Genomic DNA, 17,061 nt, shown 5'->3' with positions numbered 1-17,061 from the left:
AATTTTAAAGGTAGAAATAGTAAAAAAAAAAAAAAAAAAACATTTAGTAACTTCATCACAATATCCAGTTCCTTAATGAAATTATCCTCCAGGAAGTGACATCTTTTTTGTTATGAAAAATCCTGTTATGTTCCATCCTGTTCGGCATGCAGTTAATTTTCTTGCCGTTGTATGTATAAATAAGTTATAAAGTTTATAAAGTGCCTGAACTTGACCAGAGCATACTTTTGAAAGTCTGGTATATCTTTTATAGAAATACCTTAAATTACAACAGAGGCATTTTATATATGTAATAGTTACAGAATTGAAAAGGCACTGCATATCAGAACTGAGGAAAAACATAACAATACCAGGAATACAGAAGTAAGAATGAGTGGAGAGATGGTGGAAGATTAGAGAAAAAGAGGAGAACGTGATGCAGTGACAGAGAGGGAGAGGTGTAAAGAGGAAGAGGAGAGGATCAGTGTGGACTCATAGCTGGAGGCAGAATGTTGAGTGACGGCTGAGCTTGAACCTCCTTTCAATGTCACATTAATGTGTCTCACTGTGCAAAGAAAGACAGTAGCAAAGACACTCATTAACCTTAACCCCTTTAGCAATCTGTCAGTTAATTTGTGCTTGGGGTTACACAGACTACTCAACTACAACTAACGTAGTCGACAACGTCAGCCTGAAGTCGACTAGTTGCTCACCGGGTGATTAAAATTGAATGAAATACTGGTGTTATGATGACCTGGATGCTGTTCACTCCTTCAAAAACACGATTCAGCGACAGTTAGAAAGTGCTTTAAGTTGGATTTCGATGACCTTATGGAAAACATCCCAATTATCAACTTTGTGTGTTGGGACGTCTTACTTGGATGCTGTTTGCTCCGTCAAGACCAAGGTTCGGCAACAGTGAGAAAAGCACTCAAACTGATTTTGATGACCTGATGGAATACACCCTGATTGTCAACTTCGTGTGTTGGGAAATATGACTTGGATGTTGTTCGCACCTTGAACACAATTTAGCGACAGTTAGAAAACCGCTTCAAGTTCGATTTCGATAACCTGACTGAATGGATACCGATTGTCAACTTTGTGTTTCGGGACATCTGATTGGATGCTGTTTGCTCCTTCAAGAACACAATCAGGCGACCATTAGAAACGTGCTTTTAAGTTGGATTTCGATGACCTGATGGAATATATCCCAATTGTTAACTTTGTGTGTCGGGACATCTGACTTGGATGCTGTTCGCTCCTTTAAGAACATTATTCGGCAAAAGTTAGAAAAGAGCTTCATGTTGGATTTTGATAACCTGATGGATTGTCAACTTTGTGTGTTGGGACTTATGACTTGGATGTAGAGGTCTGGAACCCGTCCCCCTGATGGGACCCGAGACTCGGGTCAGTTATTCAAGTAGGGCACTTGATTAATGGAAACAAGTACTGTAAATGCTTCAAGCTGCAACCCCCCCAATGTTCAAGCCAAACATACGCCCTTGTGTACGGATTCGAATCTGTTATGAATGTTGCCTATATGCTTACATAAAATACAGTGTAATGCAGTAAACAGTACTTGATAGGAGAAGATATTATAAAGATAGTGGGTGATTTTCGGATTAGCGCTTAAAATCTGATGGTTTCGTTCAGGCAGGGTAGGGTATGTTATAGCTATGTTACAGCTCGACGTATGCCTACCTATTGTGGCACGCTTCTAACAATACAATAATAATAAGTGCTCAAGAGGAGATAAAATTATAGTCCGATCCGTTCACATACAAACAATGCTCATACCGATGGTCATTATTTTCGCCTCAGGTGTTAAACTACCATCTGTGATTCTATGGCCACCTACAGGAGCAATGGCACAGTCTAGATGGCTGGCTATTGCCTGACAACATACTGTATAGCTATGTTGGTATTTTTTGTAAATACATATAATTAGCTAAAATCCTTTACATTGTATCTATTCTGCACTCTAGGATTGTGTAGGTTAGTGCAATTTCTAGCAATTTGTAGCTATTTCTGATGTGGGGGGGTGTTGGTCGGGTGTGCGGTGGTTTGGGTGTGGAATGTCGTCTTGACTAGTCAAATTCGGCTCGACAAATGGTCTAGTCAAAAATTGTCAGTTATTCCAGCAATATTTGCTTTAATAGTATTTTATCTTGGTATGGTAGTATTTTAATTTTGGAGCTTTTTTGTTCTTTTTTTGAGGGTGCTTGCTAAAGCAAGTGTCAATTTTACTATTGTTGACACTTGGGGTCAGGAATTTCTCTAAACCCTCTAGACTTACACTGAAGGACTGAACTGAGCCATGTCTAGAAAAAAACTTTGACCTCTACTTTTTCACTATGAATCATTGTGTAATTTAGTTTACTGTGTGATAGGGCTTGGACGACTACTCCTTTTTACAAGTCGACTAACTGCCCCTAAAAGTAGCCAACTTGTTCATTACTTGGCGTGTCAATGTTTATCTTATGTAAATGACTCGTTCAAGTTTGCGTTAACCTAAATCTTTCCACTATTCTCCAGATTTTAAAAAGATTGACGGATAATTTCAAATGATGTCTGTCAGTTTGACAGATTAAATAAAAGAAAGAACCCCATTTAAACCATAGTGCGACAATTTTTATGTTAACCATCGTTACTGTTCGTAGTATTAGTGTGGCTTCACTCTTTCTCTCCTTGTGCTCGGTTATGTGTAAGTATTTTTTCTTTAAATTACTTTAAATGTGCAGTGCGGTTTCCTCTTATATGCTTTTTAAGCTCAGCGTTTACTTAATTTACTCTTTAACGTAATTTCAAATGTTATGCGTGTTATATTTGAAAATTTATTTACATGCAAATACACAGATTGCAGTTTGTAGACAGGAATTTCCCTCCTGCTACCACCATATGGAACAGGCGCAACTGTAATCATGTGATCCGCAAGTTCTCGGCACGGACCCAATGTGTTGACGAGAGGCAAAACTAACCGACTAACTGAGTAGTTGACTAGTAATTGCAACACCTACCATGTGAAAACTTCTGAATGAATTACAAATGTAAAATGACTGACAAAAGACCGTTTCAACAATGCTTTTGTCTCTGGTAAATGGTGGCCTCTCCAATTACCTCTCCACATGCTTTAGTCTTACCTCTTCTGTAATACAGCTTAACATGTTCACATCCCACCCAAAACATTTTCATTAATATGCATGAGTCCCCCCAGTTTAATCTTCATGACTGACATCTTGACGTCTTAATCACAGTGATTGATGGAGCACTGATTCCATTTGATCAGATATCTCTTCAGTTCCCCTCTTTCTCCCTTTCTCTTTTTCCTCATACATTCCTATGGTCGTTCCCACACTGTCATTAGCCATCAAGCTAAATAACTTAACCTCCCTGGCTAAGGTCTCTGTAAGCTGTTCTCTTGATTGCAGAGTGTAGTTTCAGCCCAGTTCATCTGAATAAACTTGTCGCGCTCTGTTTTGCGTTAGTGTGTTTTTGTGGCGTGGCCCACACTAAGCCCCCCTGCTTTGGTAATTGGGCCTGCTTTCTCTCAGCAGCCTCAGCGTAGAAGGATCTGGCAGTGCGGTGGGAAAAAAGGGGCCAGAAAGTCATTCTGCATTTCCAAATGCACTGCACAAATCCATGACATCAGTATTCTGGTCAGAGCTCAGTTCAGACACAAAGAAAAGAATGGGAAAAAAGCGGGGAAGGCAAGAGAGAGAGGATACAAGACTGAGAGAAGGGAGATGGAGGCATGCACAAAAGTCTTTTGACTAGGAATTAAATGTGGCCCATAGATGACTTTTTTTTTTTTTTTTTCCAACCATGTTTTTGGGAGCAAATGAGTTTCAAGCTTACAGAACAGGGAAATCAATTGCTGTCATTCAAAGAAAACATCTGAAAAAAAGACGTTCTGAAAAATAAAAGGGAATAGAGAGTTGCTGACTAAAGATGTGTTGAAATAAACATTTGCATCAACACTTTGGGTTTGAATGGTTTGGGGTGAAAAAAGTGACGTTTGTGCCTGTTTGCTTGTTTTGCAGAACAAGGCTGAACATTCAACCACACACAGCTAGACCTCTTGCGTGCCAGGGTCTCTGGATTGGCAGGTGAGTGACAGGATGTTGGAACATTGGCTGGGGCCCATGGCCAAGTAGGCGTGATGAGAAAATGTCTTATTCCAAAATGTATATTTCTGTATATTCAACATGCTTTAATCATTATTTGCAAATGATAATAATGAAAATAAAAATTATAATTGTTGAAGAGGATTTTTTTTACTTTACAATGTAGTACTTTTTGGTGGTACCATCATGGTATATTGATGGTAATATCATTATATGATGATTACAAAAGTCTGAGACCACATTTAAAACTGAAAATAAACATACATATTTTGGAGACACTTACAACAAAGTAAAGTAATGACTTAAGATTCTTTACTATTTCTAGGTCACTAATTAAACTGGAAGCATATTTTTGACTTTGACCTTGTTAACTCCTTTGTTCAAAAGGTCAGATTTCCTTGCTTCTCTTAAAGCACACAAGATGCTCTTTGGAACAATGTCAAATCATGCTGGATACCATGACCATCAGTTTTTGCACAAACAAAAAAAGTCCATATCAGAATTTATGCTGTCATTAAAGAAAAATGGGGACACACCACATTTTTTATTTTATAATTTTTTATTTTTTTTTACAGTTACTTGATCATAGAAAACTGAATAAAATTTTGCTCAAAAAAAGGACAAATTTTCACGAATGATTGTACCATATTGATATACCATAGTATTTACCTAAGTGCCATGCTGTTACCACATTACCTAAGTGCCGTGTGTGTGTGTGTGTGTGTGTGTGTGTGTGTGTGTGTGTGTGTGTGTGTGTGTGTGTGTCACTTTGTGAAGACCAAATGTCCCCATTAGGATAGTAAAAGGGAAAATGTGTCAGTCCCTATGAGGAAAACAGCTTATAAATCATACAAAATTACGTTTTTTGAAAATGTTAAAACGCAGAAAGTTTTCTGTGAGGGTTAGATTTAGGGGATAGAATATAAAGTTTGTACAGTATAAAAACCATTATGTCTATGGAAAGTCCCCATAAAACATGGAAACCCAATGTGTTTGTGTGTGTAAAGATGGAAAAAGTGTCTGAAGAAGACTGCATCGCAGGGAGGAATCAGTTGATGTAAAAGGAAGAGCAAAACATGAATTAATAAATATATGAATGAAGTAAAAGGGGTGAAAAGGCTTCAATGCTCTGTGGGGTGCACACACACACATAAATGGGCTGACATTTATTTTTTATGGTAGGTCATCCCTTAGTGAAAACACAACTGCTTTATTACTTCTGCCAATAGCCATTAACGATATACTGATAAAGAATTACCATACATAAATACACAAACACAAATATGTAAACAGACATTCAAATGTACACGTACACTTCAAAATTTACTCATATTTTAAATGAATATATAGTAATAATGTATAAGTCAACAAAACTATGAAAATGCACTATGAAAGTATATGAATTATGTAGTGACACCAAACTTTAAAATCATACATGCCTTCCATCTTTGCCTAGATTACAGATCTTTAATCCTCAGATACACAAGCATGGAGATTGATGATATATTTCCCCCTACTTGTTCAAGTATCTAGGAAGCCACTGATTAAAACAAAACAAAAACAAACAAACAAACAAACAACTACAACAACAGCAACAATGTTCTTTTAAGCATTTTGTTTTGGGGGTGAATTTTGTGTGACTTCAGTAAAAAATGACAGTCTATGAGAAAATCTGAAGTTTAAAGTAGTGTTGTCAGTCGATTAAATTTGTAAATCACGATTTATTGCATAATGTTTGTAGTTAATCGCAATTAATTGCAGATTTTGAAAATGCTGAAATTGTATCCCATGTATTCTTCTTTTCATGTCTAAATGCATTTATTTTCATTTTAGGAAAGAAAACAAAACAATATGTAACAATATAATGCTTTACTAACATTTTCCAAACAAGGCCTTCCACAGTATAAAGATAGAAATGCACTAAAATAGCACCAATTCAAGTAACATTCAGTGTTGGGTGTAATGCATTAACAAGTAATTAACTACTGTAATTAAATTACTTTTGAATTGAAAATTAAAGTAAGGGATTACTCTTAATTCTTCAGTAATTGAATTACAGTTACTTCTGATGTAATTGTGTTAAATGCTGTATAGACTATAGAACAATTCAATATAAAACAATAGTGAATTTGAAATCAAAATATAATGTTCATTGTTAAAATATATAATCTAAAATGTTTTCTAATATAATGTTGCCCCCTTAAATTCTTTGGCCAGTTCATGAAGAATTTATATGATTTATTTGAAAGAATTAAAAGAACAATTGCATGTCTATCCTTGTATTTTTCTTCTGGTCAAGGTTGATAAGGGTTTTAGAAAGTAATTAGTAATAAGTAATGCAATACATTTTCAGACAGAGTAATTAGTACAGTAATCTAATTACACTATAGAAGATGTAATTATTACTTATTTATTAATTACTTTTTTAGAGTAACTTACCTAACACTGGTAACATTAATGTTCCCCAAAGTCTAACTGTCAATTTGACTAATTGAAAGAACTTAAGTGTCACAAAAGGTTGCCTATTCATTGCAATGGGCATTAAATATCTTTCTATCCTCTACAATATTAATCTGCTGGTAGACTGTGGCTATCTGCTTTCCTACAGCAATCGTGAAGCAGCATTCATGATTCATGTCAGGGCATCCATTCCAGTGTCAAACGTCGATGCCAGGGTCCGCTTTGAACTCCACATAAAAAACGTTTGCACACATAACCGTCTCATTCTCATTTTGGTGATTGTTAAGACTTGACATGCCTTTGTGGTAATTAAAATGTGCCTTACATACTGTAGGCTGAAAAATACTAGATTTATATCACAAGTCCCATCTGGGCATGTTTTTTTTTTACATCAAATAGAGCTTAGAGGTCCTTTCCCCATTATTTTAACACTGACAATGAGGCGCTGTTGTGTGTGTTAGCAGTGTGTTTGTCAGTGTAATGACTCCACACAGACACATTTGAAAGGTTCAGCCCTCCCAAATAGTGTTTATGTGGGTTTATGCTTTATTAACGGTAAACGTGTTAATCGTGATTAAGAAAAATGAAAGTGTAAATTTTTTTAATTGATCGAAGTAATTAACACATTACTTCTGACAGCTCTATTTTAAATTACATTTTGCTTTGAGATGACTGATGTGTAACTTTTGCAAGTTGTGTGCATTTCAATAGGCATTTTTCCCAACAAAACAAAACAAAAGTCAGCTACTGTTGTGTGACAGATGTTCCTGCATTATCTGGTCCAACTTATAAAAAAAAGAAAAAAAATATTTAATTAAATTGTTAGTTTTGCAAGAATAATCATTTGTTAGCTTTGATTATAATTGTCTAAAAAAAACTATTTTCATGCATTTAAGCAAAAGGCAAGAATTTTAAGATCATGAAAAACATAGTCTAACTGTGTGTCCAAACTTTTGAGTGGTTATCGCTGTATGCGACTGCTTGAACTGTAGGCCTATGTGTTGCATGCAGAATGCTTGCACGCTACTTTCCAAAGTCTTTGTTCCTGACCCGGAGGTCAGTGAACTTTCACCTATGATTGAATCTAAAGCTTTCTGCTCTGAGATGGATTAATTCTGGCTATTTGTCCCACACACTCGCTCTCTCTCCCACACCCACCCAGCAAAAAAGATGAGAATGTCTTCTCTGAAGGTTCCTCTGATAAAGATATTTTTTTTCTCTCTCTCTCTCTGGCACATAATACTCACACAAACTGCATATGGTTTCAATCTTTCCAGCTGTCCTGCAGTTGCAGTCAAGGGAGCCTAGCCCTAAACAGTACTGTGTGTGTGTGTGTGTGTGTGTGTGTGTGTGTGTGTGTGTGTGTGTGTGTGTGTGTGTGTGTGTGTGTGTGTGTGTGTGTGTGTGTGTGAGGTGTGTGTGTGAGGTGTGTGTGTGAGGTGTGTTAGATGTCTCCGAATATAAAGAGTCATAGAAAGACATTGGAGGTTTGAGGGGTGTTGGATAGAGAGAATGTGTGAGTAAGAGACATGGAAGGTCTCTTTCTATCTCTGTCTAACTTTCTCCTTACACACACACACACACACAGGATGAGATATGCTCTAGAAAACAGGCATCCTGATTTCCCAGCAGGCATTGCTAATGGAACATCAGGTTCAGTCTGCACGTCACTCTGTTTTGTTTAGTTGCATTTTGTTTTCCGTCGTTTCTGTGAGGTAACCTTTTCTTCATCTCAGTTCTGTGGTGGGTGGTGGCTGGCTTAGTTATAGTCTATAACAACTTTATAACAAGATTATGATCACATCAGTTCCATTTGCAGTCACACAAAGCAGTTTGGGTCAAAAAATGCATCCCCCCCCAAAAAAATTATTCTTTAAACAGACAAGAACTGTTTAAAGAAGCAGTGATAACAAAATTAAAAATTGTTACCAAACGTCTTGAATTTAGTCCTAATGAAGTCTTAATTCTGAAAATATATTTTCATGACAGTGGCCTGAAGAGTAATAAACCTTCACTTAAGCCTACTTCTGGACAACCTGTTTATAAAAAAAATTGGGCTATGCAACACACTCTTTATAACAAAGCGTCACTGTGACTTTTTTTTTCACAAAAACATCACCTTTTTCAGTATCACACTGATGCCATTTTTAACTGATTTTGGAGCATTACATTACATTACCTAAGGCTAAATTTTAAAATTAAATGATTTGAAAATTAAGTCCTCATTTACTCATTGCTTTATCATTTAGTTTTTATTTTGTTTACTTTTGGACATAATGGGAAAAATAATCTAAATTATTGTGGTTGTACTTTTATCTGCTTGTACACCTTTTATATTGAAGAGAATTGGTTAGGTTTAGGCATAGGTGTGGGGTTAGTGCTCCAATATGTCACCCGCAGTCCAACATGCTGCAGAATATATAACCACTAGGTCATTGCAGCCCTTCATTTTCAACATGATCAGAGTGCATCACTTTTGTGTAATATTGGTTATCCTCCATAAATATTTGTCCATTTACCAGTACATTTGTGTTTTACGGACCATTTTTAAGTTTTATGATATACACTTACTGAGCACTCTATTAGAAACACTACAGTCTCAAGGTTCGATGTGATGTGCATTCTGAAATGCTATTCTGCTCGCTACAATTGTACAGAGTGGTTATCTGAGTTACTGTAGCCTTTCTGTCAGACTGAACCAGTCTGGTCATTCACTGTTGACCTTTGACATCAACAATACGTTTACGTTTGCAGAACTACCACTCACTAGATTTTTTGATTTTGTTTTTGGCTCCATTCTGACTAAATTCTAGAGACTGTTGTGTGAGGAAAAACCTAGGAGATCAACAGTTACAGAAATACTCAAACTAGCCCGTCTGGAACCAACAATGATGCCACGGTCAAATCACCGTTATCACATTTTTTCCCATCCTGATGGTTGAAGTGAAAATTAACTGAAGCTCCTAACCTGTATCCGCATGATTTTATGTATTGCACTGCTGCCACATGATTGGCTGATTAAATAATTGCATGAATATGTAGGTGTACAGGTGTTCCTAATAAAGTGCTCTGTGAGTATAGGCAATGAGACTGAGAGAAGACAAACTGGTCTAAATGACGAATACCAGAAAAAGAATAAAATAATTACAAGATCAGTTATTTTTATTTGTTTACAGTCCAAGACCACAACAGATGTACTGTGGCTCTTTTATGTGGTAATGCAATCGTAGGTGTGAGTTGGTGCTGTCAGTCAAGCTTCACAGGGTGGTTATTGGCAGGTGGACTCATGTTCTTAATAAGGTCATTCCACTCTCTTAATTGGGCACATGCTCTGTGGGCAATGGTACCAAATCTAGCACTCTTAAAAAAAAAATCTATGTATGATCTCTAAAATCTCAAAAGAGGTCCAGAGCTAATCCATCATTCTATTTCTAAAGGTTATTTTTGGAGGAAACTGAATTAGAAATAGCTTTCTTTTGAGTGCTTCAGCAAAAGTGTTAGTCAACACGAGATGTGGGATGAATGTTGTTTGGAAAACCCTAGATGTGCGTTTTTTAATAGTGGAACAAAGACTTTTTCAGTCATGTCATGGACATTACGTGATTTTGACGACATTTTTGCAAAATTATATTATGTGGTTCATAACATTGATTTTGGCAGGTCTGAGGTGAAATGTCCACTGTTTATGAAAACCAAGACTACCGAGAAAATGTTCTCCCAAACAGATGAGGTTTTTAAGGTTAATGTTCTATTGAGGTTTAAATCAACAAAACATACCTCCCTGCACTAAACCTTAAACCTAAACCTAACCAACAGTTCCAATAAACAAAACAAATGTGTGATCTTTGACACTTTTGGCTTGTCTTGACTCGTGTTCTTTGCAGGACTAGTACCCCGGTCCTTTGTACTCCAAGTGCAACACTCTATCAGATGGGCTACAATAAAAGTCAATGGGGAGTTCCCACAATGAAAAACAAGTGTGTGTGAGTCGATGAAAAAAATGCAGTGGACTTCTTTATTGAGATTTGGAACAGAAAGTGTGTGTGTGTGTGTGTGTGTGTGTGTGTGTGTGTGTGTGTGTGTGTGTGTGTGTGTGTGTGTGTGTGTGTGTGTGTGTGTGTGTGTTTTCCTGTATATTAGAGGATGTAAGATGAGAGGATGGGCCGTGACCCATCCCTCAGTGCTGTTTGTATTTTTCTGTGGTCTGCTGCTGTGCAGATATGTAGAGATCTGTTACTTATGGTACCATTTATCATAGTAACAGCATCACGCTGGGGTAACATTGCAGGAAACCAACCATCCATCATACGCATGGCCTGTCTCTACAGCAATGCCACGGTCCATGACAGGAGGAGAAGGGGGGTGAAGGGGGTTTGGGAGCATCGCTTAGATTTCGGAGCTGGACAGCTCATCGTATCTCACACACACGTATACCAAGCTACATGAGGACCCAATACAAACTACTGTTTTTATAAAAAGCTACTTAAAATAATGCTGACAAAATCTCTAAACCTACCCCTCAAAGAAAACTAAAAAACAAATTCACTAAATAGTTGCGTTACTATTTTGCGTGGTATTAAAAAAAGCCCAGAGTGAGCCAAATCGCATTGGTCTGCTGTTTCCTCCACAATATAGCGCTCAGAACAGGCCAGCAAGATCCGATTTGCATCTGGCTAATTGTGTAGAGCGTGTTTGTGATGTTGACTAATCTGCATAATTCTTTTAGTGAATTTGATGCAGACAGCATTTTCAAATAACTGTACTTCATTCTTAGTGAATGTAAATGTGTATATAAATATATAGATAGACCATTTTTTTCAATATGATATTTAATATACATTGTTGGAGTTGTTTAGTAACCAGATAGTTTTGTGTGGATTAAATTTTTTTTATTATAATTTTATGAACATGTTATATTGTTTTATGAGAGCTTTATAGACAAACTTTTTAGCAAGTGCTTTGAAGAAGCACTTCTGTCTGGCTTGGCTTTAAGTCTGTCACTCTATTTCTCTCTACTCCTTCAGTGTGATTTATTTTTGAGTATGTAGACTCTCCACAACCCTGCATTGACTGAGTCTTAGTAAACAATCCACTGAATTTGAGCCTTGACTCCAAGTGTGTATCTGTGTCTGTATCAGGGTGTGCTGGTGAGTATATTATTTTTGGCAGTATTTAAGAGCATTATAACAACATGGAGATCTTTTTCACTTTGACCACCAGGAATAGCAATCACCCCATGGGTCTCAACAAGACATATTTCCTTAGATCCCTCCACCAGCATGTCCGATCCTAAAGGCAAAAACAGAAATGTGATGGGAAGCAGCTGGGTGAAACTTGTTTGAAATCCAAAATCAACAGAAAAAAAAGTCCACAAGACAAAATAGTAACTGAATTTAAACAAATGATCCAGTTCTAAAGTTTACATTCCCTTGGTTCTAAAAAGGTTTATTTCACCCAAATTATTATTCCACCGTCATTGTTTACTCCCACCTGTGTTGTTATAACTCCATATGAAAGCTCAGTGATGTCACACAATGGCAGTTTATGGTGACTACTACTTCAAGCTTCAAAAGGACTAGCTAAGTCTTGTCTGAGACTCATGTCTTGTTCTGAAGGAATACAATCAGGTTTGGTGAGAAACAAACCGAAATCTGATGTAATATTAAGTAAAACTCTTCACCGAATGTTGATCTCCTGTTGTTCATGAGACTGACTGCACACAAGCTTTAGAGCTTCTGGCACGAGAACAAAAGCCTTTAGATTAATGACTGTTTGTGTAATAATTGCCCACGAGTCCCTGCTTTGTCCTGAGCTGTGAAGCTGGCCACTTTTCTTAAGAAAAATACTGTACATTGTTTGGTTTCCCAGCAACTTTTTACACATTTGAGTTTTTCCCAACAGTGGCTAAATGATATAGACATCCAGCTTTTGACAATTAGGACAATTGATGGACAAAAAATGTGCAAACATTCATTGATGCTCAAGAAGGCAACACAAGGACCAAGGGGATGCAAACTTTTGAACAGAATGATTTGTGTAAATTACAGTCAGTTTTGTGTAATAGCTTTTGAAGGGCAAAACTACATAAAATATATCATCTTTAATCTCTTATATTTGCAGACATTCTGAAAGGGGTGTGAAAGCATAAAACAAAAGGGGCATGTTAACTTCTGCAATATATAGTTTGTGAAAATGTATATTTTATATTTTGTATTTCACTATTTATTCATTTTTCAGCTTTTTTTATTTACAAATTCCACGTAGCCTATTCTATCCATATAATTCATGTGTAATTATTAGTAGACTTGTTATGTCAGGTACACATTTTAACACAAAATTCACAACACTGGAACCTAAAAATACAATCCCAACATTTAAAGGAATATTCCAGGTTCAATACAATTTAAGCTCAATCAATAAATGTTTTGGCATAATACTGATTATCACAAAAATGAATTTCGACTTTACACAGAAAAGGTTAGTAAGTGATTTCATCACATTAAAATACTCACTGTTTCAAAAGTATAGCCAAAAGACATAAAGGATATTTGTGTAAACATGATTTTAGTGTTTAAAAATCGGTCCCCATTTACTTCCATTGTAAGTGCATCTCTGTAACCTTGATTTTTGCTATATTGTTTTTTAAGAAAAGGAGGGACGAGTCAAAATAAATGTTTGTGGTAAACAACATTATGCCACAATTGCTGTCGACTTAGCTTAACTTGTTTTGAGCCCAGAATATTCCTTTTAAGTGCTTGTGCTATGTAAAAAGTGCAGTGTATCTCTCCGAATGTGACACTTGTCTGATTTACCTCTGTGCTCGTGGGGAAATGAACATTCAGAAAACACCCCGCTTACATTTTCATGTGCTGCTCCAAGACATTGTTCGTCTTCTTTCAGCTCATTGTTGAAAATGCATTTTTGCATTATTTTGGGCATTTGTGCTGATTGACAGGACGTCATAGAGCACATGACGTCATTGCCATGGTATCCAGACACATTTCAGCTGCTTTGCTGAAGACTAGAACTAAAGTATCGTCAATTCAACGTGCGACGCAACGTTTTATTTATTATTTATATATTTATTTATTTTCTTCTCTACAAACGATACCAGAGACAATAGCGAGAAGGACTATGAGGAGATTTAATTTAAGATGGAAAAAATCAGTGACCCTACCAAAAGCCGGGACTGTCCTGTCTAATAAAGCGGGACGTCTGGTCACCCAATCTATAATTGAAATTATAAACAAAACATTTCGCTGCCCAAAATAACTTTGAATTTTATTGTGGAAACACTGTAATGGAACATTCGTCAATGCTTTTAAAATTAAAAACAATAAATCGGTGCTGTCTGTCTGTTTTTCAGAGTTGCAGTCTGCTTTAAAAATAACAAGTGTTTTTTCCTGACTATTTAAAAAGTTACAGTTAATTCATCAAAGACAAGTTTAAGTTACAAGTTTTACCAGTTTAAGTTGACAACATTGCATAGACCACAAGAGACTACAGATGCCTACATGTGTGGATACATTATGCCTAAAAAGACTTAATATCCAATATTAATACTATTTTTACAGAACTTATATTTGTATATGTTGTTTTAGTAAACTGTGAGAGACATGATGTGGGTTACTTGACTTGATGACGAAACCACAACGTGAGCACTGTCTTACCAACACACTCTCACTGCGAAAACATCAGGATTCGTACGACTTTTCTAAATTTGGCTAATTCGTATGATATCGTCAGACTGCACTCGTTTCAATTCCTATGACTTTCACTACAGCCAATGACGTCGCTGGAAATCATTTCCAACTAATATGCGACAACGACTTGCTTCTGTCACACACAACAGCTTCCTATCAAGTTTACACACTCTACTGATTGGTTAAGAACAGGTTTGTGTAAAGGCATAATATTAATAAGTATGTCCTTAACACCTTGTGTGTGGAACTCATGCTTTCTTCAGCATTGGACATCCAGGAATTTGCACGTGATGAAGTTGTACAAGTTTATGTTGGCAACATCATGCGAGACCAAACGAAATAGCCAACTCGTAAATTATGTACTCATTTTTATGAGATGGGGTTTGATTTTATCAGTTGTCAGGTCCTGTGCCATGCGAAACTACCTTGTAATTTCTTTGACATTGTATGCATGCCTGTCTTTATGTGTACAACTACTGCCCTGTGTACAATGGAGTGTTCATTTATTTCTGTTTTGTTATTTGTATTTATTTATTTTGTTCATTGCATCACAAATCAAATGCCATGGACTCAGCTGCCAGATGGGCTGGTTTGAGTATTTCTGTAACTGCTGATATCCTGGGATTTTCACACACAACAGTCTCTAGAATTTACTCCGAATGGTGCCAAAAATAAAAAAAAACATCCAGTGAGCGGCAGTTCTGTGGATGGAAATGCCTTGCTGATGAGAAAGGTCATGGAGAATGGCCAGACTGGTCTATGGTAACTCAGATAACTGCTCTGTACAATTGGATTGAGCAGAATATCATCCCAGAATGCTATTCGGAGAGGCCGGTTGGCTTCATTTTCTTGTAGTATTTTTCTCTTTTGATTTTTTACAGTGAAAAATGACCTAGACGTTTCTTTGCAGCTTTCACAAGGTTCACCGAATCGTATTGTTTGGGAGAAGGTGGGAAAAAGGAGGGTCACTCTAGTCTCTGTCTTTAATAAATAAACAATAAAATAGCCAGAGCATCTCTTTTTATATCCTTTTGTATCTCCTGTGACGTTCTGGTGGATTACACAGCCAGAGAGATACTTCAGAGTGTAAATGAATGATTGAGTTTGTGAACTTGCTTAATTAATCTGATCATCTTTAGGAGGCAGATCAAAGGTTCATGTTTAATTAAAACAGCCAAGCAATAATACAGCTGCTTTAGCAGGAATTGTGTGTGCATGAGTAAGAGAGAGAAGTGAAGTGGACCTTTAGCTGTGTGAATCTAACAAGGTGATCTCATGAGTGTTTATAGGTATTCCTGTAAAGTGCAGTTCTAGCACACTACATTTGCTGATGTTTGCAAAGATAGAGGTTTCATTCTGGACCCATTGATATGATTTCTGGTGCCATATTCAACTCGTTTAAAAGGAATCCATCACTTTGACCAAGACTAATTTTAAAATGTTAAATAAAAATGTTATCATTTTATCATTATGTAGCAATGTAACTTTATTTTGTTTTCTGAAAATGCTTCGGCCAAAAAGACCAAAACATACAACAGAAAAGCATCATAAAATAATCATTGTCTGGACTACTTTTGTACTGCTTTTGCCATTTTTGCAATAAATAATTTTGATTGCAAATATCAGATTTGATTATCATTAAGAGATTGTTAGGGTTAGGTTTAGGGGTAGGTTTACATTTGACTGTACACATTAATTAAGGAGCTCCCCCATTATTATTATTACTATTATTTATAATAAAAAGGTTTCATATATATTTTGACGTTTCTTAAGCTGTAAACATACAAAACAAAAAAACATTTCAGAAGCTGTCAATATGTCTATCCAAGCATACAAATATGTGTAAATGTTACATATGAATACCTATGAATAATAAGGAGAACAGGTTGGTTTAAGAACAGTGCAGTTCATGAAAAGCTAAAAAGAATCACCATTGAAAATACAAGTTTAATAGTTGTTGTTTTTTTTGGACATGTTATGCTAACAGGAATGTGTGGGAAAATGTGCTTAATTGTCATGAAAATAATGTCACAACACAAAGTCCTAATTCACCCACCCTGGGGTAAAATTGGGATTTTTGAGTAGAGGGAATCCTAACACCAAGTGTTGCTTAGGGTCACAAGTTCAGGATTTATTGTCTTGACCTTTAACACTCAATGTGGGACCATGACCTGTGTTACAACCAACATCGTCTATAGCAGGGCTACTCAACTTCGGAAAGGTCAGGGGCCTTTATGTTTATATATATATACCAAAAGTTTGGAATCATGTACAGATTTTGCTCTTATGGAAGGAAATTGGTACTTTTGTTCACCAAAGTGGCATTCAACTGATCACAATGTATAGTCAGGACATTAATAATGTGAATAATTACTATTACAATTTGAAAAAAATAATAACATTTCAGAACTTCTTAAACTACTTCAAAGAGTTCTCATGCAGTAATGACAGCTTTGCAGATTCTTGGCATTCTAGCTGTCAGTTTGTCCAGATACTCAGGTGACATTTCACCCCACACTTCCTGTAACACTTGCCATAGATGTGGATGTCTTGTCAGGCAGTTCTCACACACTTTACAGTCTAACTGATCCCACAAAAACTCAATGGGGTTAAGATCCATAACACTCTTTTCCAATTATCTGTTGTCCAATGTTTGCGTTTCCTTGCCCACTGGAACCTTTCAGAAGTGCCTTTTTCGTTGCAATTCTTCCCATAAGGCCCAAAGAATGAGTCTTCTCTTTACTGTTGTACATTAAACTGCTGTTGAGTGGGTAGAATTCAATGAAGCTGTCAGC

At 36.5% G+C, this 17,061-nt stretch overlaps 1 protein-coding gene across 3 annotated transcripts in view; it reads left to right on the top strand.

Moving 5' to 3' along the window:
• Positions 1-17,061, top strand: part of LOC127619191 (extracellular sulfatase Sulf-2-like) — a 246,908-nt gene that overhangs the window by 30,242 nt on the left and 199,605 nt on the right. For all 3 annotated transcript variants that reach the window (XM_052091991.1, XM_052091994.1, XM_052091993.1), the window contains exon 2: positions 4,020-4,085. The gene's annotated coding sequence lies outside the window, so the exon portion shown is untranslated. The remainder of the gene's footprint in view (positions 1-4,019; positions 4,086-17,061) is intronic.

This window comes from Xyrauchen texanus, chromosome 25 (assembly GCF_025860055.1).
Source record: "Xyrauchen texanus isolate HMW12.3.18 chromosome 25, RBS_HiC_50CHRs, whole genome shotgun sequence".
NCBI classification, from domain to species: Eukaryota; Metazoa; Chordata; class Actinopteri; order Cypriniformes; family Catostomidae; genus Xyrauchen; species Xyrauchen texanus.
This window is presented reverse-complemented; position numbering and strand designations above follow the sequence as displayed.